Below are 9,741 nucleotides of genomic sequence, written 5' to 3'. Positions count from 1 at the left end.
GATTAAATCGATGGATTATGCCAAATTAGCAAAAATGACCGGAAGAATTAAGAAATCAGGAAGACCAAAATTTTAATAAGGAATGGGGAAAATTTTTAATTTATCTTAAAGACCATTGTAAACGCCTAAAACCATTAGTAGGACTGGAATAACACTTGTAGTTTAATGGTGAATTTTGGACATAATGGAGATGTAAAAGATTTGGATCATCATAAAAGATGCAGGAGGAAATGATTAACAATAGGAACAACAAAGGGGAGGAGGGAAGTCCAGGAGATTCTTTGGAATCTTGTTTTTATGTTGAATATGTGATTGTAAAACTTCGATCTGAAAACCAAATAAACAAATAATAATAATAATAATAATAATAAACTTTCACATGTCAAAAACGTGTAAATTTGTTTCCGCAGGTAAGATACGCCTCAGGGGGCTGCATGCAGAAAACAGCAGAGCTTCTTCACCCCATAAAAACTGAGAGCGTATTGTTGCTTTAAAAAAACACAGGAAGATTTTGGAGGAAGAGCAGCAGCAGCAGCAGCAGCAGAGAGAAAGCGAAGCCCCTGTTCCCCCGCTCAATCCACGGGCAAGTGAGCCGGCGCATGCGCACTCCGCCTTCCCGGAGGGAGGGAGGCGAGCGCGCTCTCGCGCCGGGCCAGACAGACGGCCGAGGCCCCGGCTCTCCTGTCGCAGTTCAGCGGTGGCAGTGCGCCTGCGCGGCCGCCGCAGCAGGCCGGCGGGAGGCGGGGCCGCGCGTTTCGGAGCGGCTCACTATTTGGCAGGAAGGCGCGGAGGCCTCTCTCCTGGCAGCGGCGGCCGCGCAAGGCTGAGGGGGAGGCTCCCAATGTGGCAAGGGAGAGGAGGAGGAGGAGGAGGGCTGAGCAGCGGCGGCGGCGGCGGCGGAGGAGGAGGAGGGGGCCGAGCGAGACAAGGGGAGCCGCCGCAGCAGCAACCGCCGCCGCCGAGGAGCTGAGCGGCCTGGCCGGGCGAGCGGGGGGTTGGCGGAGCCTCTGCAGCACTGGCACCCCCGCCGACGCCGCACCCCCGCCGGGCACCGCGCGCCCGCCCGGGTGCAGGCGGAGGCGGCGGAGAGGGCGGACAAGGAGGCTCGGGCAGCGGCAGCAGGTGAGGTAACGGCGGTGAGGGGAGCGGGGGGGGGGAGGGGAAAGGGAGCGGGAAAAGGAGCCGCCGCCGCCGCGCCGCCCTTGGCCCGGCCGGGCAGTACCGGCCACCGCCGGTGGGAGTCGCTGTGGGGGAGCCGCTCCCTTGGCCTGGCCCCTCCCGCCCCGCGTCCCTCGGGGCTGGCGTTATTTATTATTCATCCGAGGAGGGCGCGCGATCCTCCTCCTCCTCCTCCCCCCCAACTCGCTCGCGCCAGGCTCCCCCCCTTCTTCTCTTCTCCCTCTCTTTCCCCCCCGGAAGCTGTTGCTAGGAAGAAACGGGGAGGGGGGCAGCCCGGCGGGGGACCCTTTTCTCCTCCTGTGGAGTGGAAGGAGCGAGAGGGGGACGCTCGTGGTCTTCAACCCCCCCCCCAAAAAAATCTTCCTTATACACACATTGCTTCCCTCCCCTCTGTTTTGTGGGGCGGGGGGGGGGGAGCCTGGGGCCTTTTGTAATCCTGCAAAAATAAAATAAAATCCCATTATCGGAAACAAGAGAGCCACGAGGGAGTGAGGGGCGGGGGTAGGTGAGGGGGGAGAGTGTGTGTTTGTGTGTGTGTTGGTGAATGGGGGGGTGTGATGGATCTGTTGTTGCTAGTGGTGCCCATGAGAATGTGGCAAGCCTGGTCTTTCTCACACACAGGCTCTTGCACACTCACACAGACACACACTCAATCACACAGTCTCTGACAAACACACTCACACAGGCACACACAATCTCACGCACTCACAGACACTCTCAATCACACACTCACAGATTCTCTTACACACACACACACACACCCTCCAGAAACTTCCCACAAGGTAATGGCCAAAGAGAGAGGCACACAAAGCTGCCATAGCAGCTCTGTGTGTGTGTGTCTTGTCAGGCTTTGCTGGGTTCCTTTGTCTGCTGTTGCTGCCTGTCTCTCCTCCCTTCTCTCCTTTCTTTCTGCTTTTCTCCCCTTCTCCTTCTCCTCGCCCTCTCTCCCTCCTCCCCCTCCTTTTTTTTTCTTTTTCCTCTTGCCTTTCCCTCTCCCTCCCTCCCTCCCCTCTTCCTTCACAGACTCCAAGAGCTGCTGCAGCTGCAGGTTTGTAAATACTGGACTCACATTCACACACACACACACAAGCAAAACATGGCTGACGCTCTGCTCCCCCCCCCCTAGGGCTCATTTTCTCTCTGCTTCTTGGTCTTTCATCCACTTGTGCTTTGCCTCCCCCTCTTTTATTTCCCCTTCCCCCCAACCCACCCAAAAAGGAAGGAAACTGCAGTGTGTGTGTGTGAGAGGGAGGGGGAGAGAGAGAGACTTTGATGGGATATAAAGGGAAGGGTCTTTGCTCTGGAGCTTTCTTTTCTTTTCTTTTTTGTACAGTATGGTAGAGGAAAAGTCCAAAAGATTCTTGCAAGCTTAGGGAGGCCTCGGGGAGGGGGAGGGGGTGAGTGGTGCGACCTCTGCTGAGAGGCTTGACTGGAATGTGCGTATCTGTCTTCCTAGGCATGGGGGGAAGGGAGGCTGATGCACCAAAAAAATGTTGACGGTGATTAAGGTTATTAAATAGGTGTTACGTTAGCAGGATGCTCAGGGCCATTCCTTTTATTTTGGGATATGCCTCATTACCTGGCATCATACAGTATGTTAGCTCTGAACACAGGGTGGCAATTCCCCACCCCCCCAGTCTGATTCATCCTTTTTTTAGTGCTTCTGCCGTTCCAGAATCTGAAGTAATTGTTGAGCTGTGAGAGTTAAAACATGCATATGTTGATGTTAGTTCAGTTTTATACAATAACTTTTCTTCATAACGACAAGATAAGTGCATACAAGGAAGGGCTGCACCTCATTTTTTACGGTTTCAGTGACTACACAGATCTAAGATTCCTCACTATCCCGTGTTGCTCATTGAAAGCATCCAATACTTTAAAAAAAAACAACCCCAAAGATCTTGGCCAGCTACCAGCACCTCCTTCTGGCTTCGACAAAACTTCATAAAACAGTTTTGAACTGCACACACACATCTTTAGTTGACAAGGCCCTTTGCAGTTTCTTCTCATGTAAAATGACCTTGGGTATAATTGTATGCTTTTCTTTAAAGGAGGATCATGCACAAGAGTTTTCTTCAGTTCTGTGCTGCCTGTGGGTGACTGGTTGCTACAAGAGAGATCCCCCCCATTGTGCATTTTTACTTCTGAGGATGTTACTAATGTTTAGAATGTTGGCTTTGTGTTACTATTCCTTTGTCCACACAATACTTTTGTGGCCTTTGCATAATTTATCACCAGCAAAGTTAGTAGTATCTTTCAAAAATACATAATGTAACCAATTGGAACTTAAATGCTTGGTGGTGATTGGTAAAATTGATTTTGAAATTGCAGAGCAGATGGGTAGAATAATGGAATATTTGTCAAGCTTTGGAAATTGGAACTCTTGGATTAGCTGCCACATTACAAAATTATATAAATGCATAGTTGGGAGCCTTTGTTTGAAATATTTATGTTAAGTGGTACGGATATAGATTGTATAACTGAAAATAATTCTAAGTGGCTTACAAGAATGAATACAGTCATAAAGCACAAAACTAACATATTGCATATTATGTATACATTATCAAATATGTTCAGTATTCCGGAATGAAGAATTGCACCTGTACTGAAATGAAGCTTTGAGTAGTCCCTGCCCACCAATGGGACCAAGGAAAATCGGTTGCAGACCAGGTTTTACAATTGGGAACCTTTTGTTAAGTTTTTGTTGGGCTTTGCATGCAGCATTCTTGTTACAGTTGACTTGTTGATCAGCAAATGATGCCCTGCATCCTGTTCTCAGAGCAGTTAATAGGGCAGTCTCCATGGCGGCACACCACTACAGAGTGAAAGTATATAAATATTTAGCCATACTGTATTTGTATTGACTTGTTTTACTAAACTTTGCTAGGTCTAGATGCAGAGGAAGCAAGAGTCAAAGGAGTTCATGAGAAGACTGTAGAACCTAACTCTTTAGGACATTAGAGAAAAGACTGACCTCAAAGCTTAAAACACAGGATAAACAAAGACATTTAAATGAACATTCTGATGTAGGAACCTTATCAACCCCTACAGACAAAGAATAATGGAAATTCAAAGGGTTCTGGAGTGGGTTGTGAGGTTATGAGCTCAAACACATGTGAGGGAGCTAAGTTAAGGCCTTTAGGATCATCCTCTTATAGAGACTGCTTTCTACATTGTGGCAGTTTGAGGAATCTGTGTCTTCTAACTTGATTATATGTTGATAGTGATTAATTGTAAGTTGGCTTTCCAGGGGAGGGAGTAGAAGTATGAACAGAAAATAAACAGAGCAAGTTTCGGCAGGAAGGTACTGGTTCTCTGGCCAGCCAGGGTTGTTTAGTTCCATAGGGAAGGGCTTAAGCAGAAAGCTGAACTGTGCTTAATGGCTATTGCTTTGCTGTTTGTAAGGGGTAGGAGTAACAGAGAGGTGGGGCTTCAGGATAGTTATGTATATGCAGTTGGTATGCTGTAGGTGATTAGGCATATAGATGAGGCTTTTTGCAAATTGAAATTCCCTTTGCCAGTCCAAGTCAAACTTTATGTTGAACCAGTGAGACCTTTGGTTAACCTGGTGCTGTTTATTCCATCTGAAACAATTTGAATCTGTACAGTGGTACCTCGGGTTAAGAACTTAATTCATTCTGGAGGTCTGTTCTTAACCTGAAACTGTTCTTAACCTGAGGTACCACTTTAGCTAATGGGGCCTCCTGCTGCCGCCGCCACCACCACACGATTTCTGTTCTCATCCTGAAGCAAAGTTCTTAACCCGAGGTACTATTTCTGGGTTAGCAGAGTCTGTAACCTGAAGCGTATGTAACCCAAGGTACCACTGTACTTTGGAACAACGCAAGCGACCTCTAAGACTTCCCATTGGAACTCATACAGTGGACATATGTCTTCTTTATGCTACATTCTTCCTTCACTACTGTACCTTAGTGTAACCTGAAATTATCTTGCTGTGCACCCACCCAACTTATTATGCACTGTGCCACAGTATTGAGGCACAGATGTGCAGGGTTCTCAGTTTTTGCTGTAGCCTCAGCATGCTTCAGTTAAGTCATACCTCAGGCAAGCAGTCATTCATTTAGAGCAGGGTTCCTCAACTTTTTGCCCTGCAAGTATTTTGGACTACAACTCCCATCAGCGCCAGCACGGCTGGTGGTCAGAGATACTCTTCTTCTTTGGCGATCACTCGTAGCCGAGTAAGATTGTCTTCCATAAATATGGTTTTAACAGTGAGTCCGTAAGTGACTGTGGAGGCCAATTCTGGATCCACACATCCTTCCACAGTGGGGACATTGGTTTCTGGGCGAGAGTTGATCACGGTTAGGGATACTAAGGAGTTGCAGTCCAACAACATCTGAAGTGTGCCATGTTGCGGAAGGCTGATTTAGAGGGATTGGAAATGTTGATAGTTGATAATTCCAATGACTTTGCTGTTTAGACCTGAATAAGGAAGGCAGAGGTGGTTGGGTCATGTTCACTTGACAGCTTCCATAGCTGCTAGAACTTTAACTAATGGAAAGGTTTTGTATGTTGTATATGTCAGGTTTGCACCTCTAGCTGTATTCTAAATCAGAACTAAAAAGTAGTATCTAGTTAGCATATTTCAATCAGACACAAGCTCAAGACCATTCTCAAGTTAATCCTTGTCACTTGGTAGGTTTATTTCACAAAACTTAGCCAAGTAATTTCCCAGGATATTTCTGGTTATCAGTAAATAGGAGGAGCAGAAAGAACAGTGGCTGGATAGCCCTTCTGCAGAGCAATTCCCCAGACCTGAGGTGGCCATTGTGGCACTTGTTAGGTACAGTGGCACCCCTTGGGATCTAAATTTGGTGCTCACAAGGTGCACTCTGTTGCAGTGATGACAAAGAGGTGGGGTTCCTTTTTCTCCCAGAGAACAAATAAGAGAGATGGGGGGGAGAAAGGAGTTCTGGGTAGTTAGAGGGATGAAAATGTAGTTGTTGGGGTGCAGGGAGAAGGATGTAAGGGCGATCTGGCTGCGACATCTGTCACCCCATTGGTCGGCAGGGAAGGAGATGGCGTGCTAGAGGAGTCAGGAGAGAATGAAGTACCAGATACAGAGAAGGCTTGCATGTGTTTGCACATGCACACTAGATCCTGTGAAATGAATGCTATTCAAAATGCATGATTTTTTTCACAGCTTCCCTCTCCCCCAAATCAACATCAATTTGCAGATCATTTCTGTCTCCATTGACTGAATAATAAAAATCATGGTTTCAGTGTGCTTTAGCACTGCCCAGGTGCATAATCATGGATCTAAGGAAGGGATCCTTATGTATCATAAGTTTTACAAGGGATCATCTCAAAACTGCTATCAAACCATAAAAGGCTAGCTTTGTGTACACTGATGTTATTTGTTTTTTGTCCTATGAGGAGGATTGCTGCCTTGGATCAGTGTTTTTGTTGTGCTGGCAAATTCCAGATTTACATATTTTTTATTGTGCAGTTTCATACTTTCATTTGATAGTGGGTTTGTTTTTTAAAAACCTTTCATACGCAAAAGAATCTGTTTTATGTCTGTTGGAACTGACTTTTACCCAGGTTCCATGGAAAGTGTGTGCACATGCTTTCTGTCTAGTGAGATTCCAGCCTGGAGAGAGGAACAACCCAAGTTAATAGTACCCAGGACACTCACTGAAAATTCTGAATGGACTAACAAAGGTTGGCTATTTATCTAATGGGGGAGCCTGTAAGGCTATCTCAGTCTGACCAGTTGATAAAAAATAATAATCTGTTCTTTGATATTTTCCTATGACATCCTTTTCCTTGTTCTCCCAAGTATATCTTCCATCTTCTCTATTCTTATCAACCCATTATCTACATTTTTCTTGCCTTGGTTGTTAAGCGTTATACAGTAGTGCCTTGGTTTACAGATGCTTCAGGTTACAGACGCTTCGGGTTACAGACTCCGCTAACCCAGAAATAATACCTCGGGTTAAGAACTGCTTCAGGATGAGAACAGAAATCGTGCGGCGGCGCAGCAGCAGTGGGAGGCCCCATTAGCTAAAGTGGTACCTCAGGTTAAGAACAGTTTCAAGTTAAGAACGGACCTCCAGAACAAATTAAGTTCTTAACCCGAGGTACCACTGTACTCTACCTTCATTTGTGACTTGTCAACTTCTGTAAATTATCATTTGCTGGAAACACCCCCCCCCTCCCGCTTAGTTGTAATTTTTATTGATGTTATTCAAAATATCAGTAAAGTTTGTTAAAACTCTAACCTGATTCAAGAGGACTAATTTTTGGTACTCTGTGGGCCAATAATGTAGTGTAGTGAGGAAAGGAACAAATTGAATGTTTGGGATGTCTACTTGATCCTAGTGACGAGGCCAAAGACACTTAAATCAACAGCAGAGGTGTAAATGATATTTTTATGATAGAAAACAATTAGAATGAATGTCAGATAGCTTTCGTGCTTTGGAACAAACAGAAAACTCATTTCACTGTTCAATGTATTATGTGAGATTGGTGAGGCATCAAACTGCCTTAATCTTGTGAAGTGGAAGGGTCCAGATAAATCTTTGTATTCGGACCAGTCTTAAGTCATATGGGCAAGGGTGACAGATGAGTCAAGGAAACAAACATACAAACTCATACTGCATTTTAATAATACACTATCCTGGTGTTGGAAAGCTAGAAAACGGGGATATGCTCTAATTTGGAAGGGAAGAAAGAGACTCTATAAATGCATGCCTTTGTCTCATTATAGCATGTTTGCAAGTAGCTACCCATCTCCTGTTTCATTCTTACAATTAGTTTCTTCCACTTTTCATTCTGACCATATATGCCTACACACATGTCATCCAGAGAAATTTCCTGAGGAATTGTGTGGCTTAGAAGTGCCTTGGGTCAAATATGTGCTGCTACTCTTCCTTCGAACCCTGTCCATTTTTGGCTTAGGGCTCTTTTACAGGGTTCTTGAGTAGAGAGTATGCAGGGGGAAAGCAGAAATATGAATTAAGCCTCACACCTGGTTTTTTGGCTGCTCATTATAACCCATGAAAGGGCCCTTATATTCTGATGTGCTTTTAGATTCATAATTACAATATTTCGTGCCTTATGCAGAAATCGCTTTAGTACAATACTAGGAAATATTTATTTGCTTTATAATTGTTAAATAATAATACTTGTTCATGTTAGACTTACCAACACATGATCAGAGTTGCATGGTGAGTAGATTACTCGAGCCTATAGCTTATGTTCTAAGGACGCGGGAGGCACTGTGGTCTAAACCACCGAGCCTCTTGGGCTTGCTGATCGTCAGGTCAGCAGTTCAAATCCGCGTGACAGGGTGAGCTCCCATTGCTTTGTTGAGCTCCTGCCAACCTACAAGTTTGAAAGCATACCAGCATGAGTAGATAAATAGGTACTGCTGTGGTGGGAAGGTAAACGGCGTTTCCATGCGCTCTGGTTTCTGTCACGGTGTACTGTGCGCCAGAGGCAGTTTAGTCATGCTGGCCACATGACCCGGAAAGCTGTCTGTGGACAAACGCCAGCTCCCTTGGCCTGAAAGCAGGGTTGAGTGCCGCACCCCACAGTTGAATTTGACTGGACTTAACCACCCAGGGGTCCTTTACCTTTCTAAGTACATTCTCTAGCCTGAGAAATTAGTAATAGGGTTATTATAACATGCTTATAGCCCATTTTGCCATGTTTAATAACACTAAAGACAACTTACAGTATATTCTTTTTGAATTTCAGCATTTATTTTAAAAAAATGGCAAGACAGCAGATAAAAATAATTTTAAAAATCATTCTTCAGGTAACTGGCACTATAGCTTTAGCTTGACAAGCAAAAGTTTGCAAGCAAAAGTATTGGCTAGCAAAGGTTTGTGCAACTCAAACCGCTCTAGGTAGGCCATTGCATAGCCTAGGAACTACCACAAAGTGGCTTTCCCTTGTCCCCACTAGACACTTCAACTACTGATGGAATGCAGAGAAAAGCCCCTCTGCTAGATTTTATGAATAAGAAGACTCAGGGCTTTAAAGGCAAAAAACAGGTTGTTGTTGTTTTAATTGTCCCCATAAACAGGCCAGAAGCCAGTGTAGCTGTTGTAATCGCATACTCCCAAGAAATTATTCCAGTCAATACTCAAGTTGCTGCATTCTAGACCAGCTGAAGTTCCTGGACATTTTAGACGCAGCTCTATGGAGACGGCATTGCAGTAATTCCCTCTAGGTGGTAATTAAGGCATGTTATCTTGGCCAGATATGATCTCTCTAGGAATGGATGGAGCTGGCACACCGACTGAAACTGTGCAAAAGCATTCTTGGCAACAGCTGCTCCCCAAGAACCCAGGATGAAAACTGGATCTGGAAATGTGAGCCTGAGTTTTCACAGGGAGTTCTGCCTGTCTGAGTGGCTGATTTCCAATACCATCAATTAACCGTAGTTCAATTTCTCTGCCGTCTGCATAAGATATCATAAAAAATGGTATTGGGTTATTATTTTTATTTTATACATTGTGATCTTTTCTGTGAACCGCCCCAAGACCTCCGGGTATAGGGCAGTATATGAATTGAATAAATAACAACAAC

At 45.3% G+C, this 9,741-nt stretch overlaps 1 protein-coding gene across 4 annotated transcripts in view; it reads left to right on the top strand.

The window, feature by feature from the left end:
• Positions 1-751: 751 nt before the first annotated feature.
• Positions 752-9,741, top strand: part of SPIN1 (spindlin 1) — a 32,791-nt gene continuing 23,801 nt past the window's right edge. Inside the window, exon 1 of one of the 4 annotated variants that reach the window (XM_083577159.1) lies at positions 752-1,122. The gene's annotated coding sequence lies outside the window, so the exon portion shown is untranslated. Of the gene's footprint in view, positions 1,123-1,294; positions 2,228-9,741 lie in introns of those variants that run through there. The other 3 variants (XM_083577156.1, XM_083577157.1, XM_083577158.1) reach the window with 3 other exon arrangements.

The sequence above is a fragment of the Podarcis filfolensis genome, assembly GCF_964270895.1.
Source record: "Podarcis filfolensis genome assembly, chromosome: 11".
Classification (NCBI taxonomy): Eukaryota; Metazoa; Chordata; class Lepidosauria; order Squamata; family Lacertidae; genus Podarcis; species Podarcis filfolensis.
The sequence above is the reverse complement of the archived record's forward strand: the minus strand, read 5'-3'. Positions and strand labels throughout refer to the sequence as shown.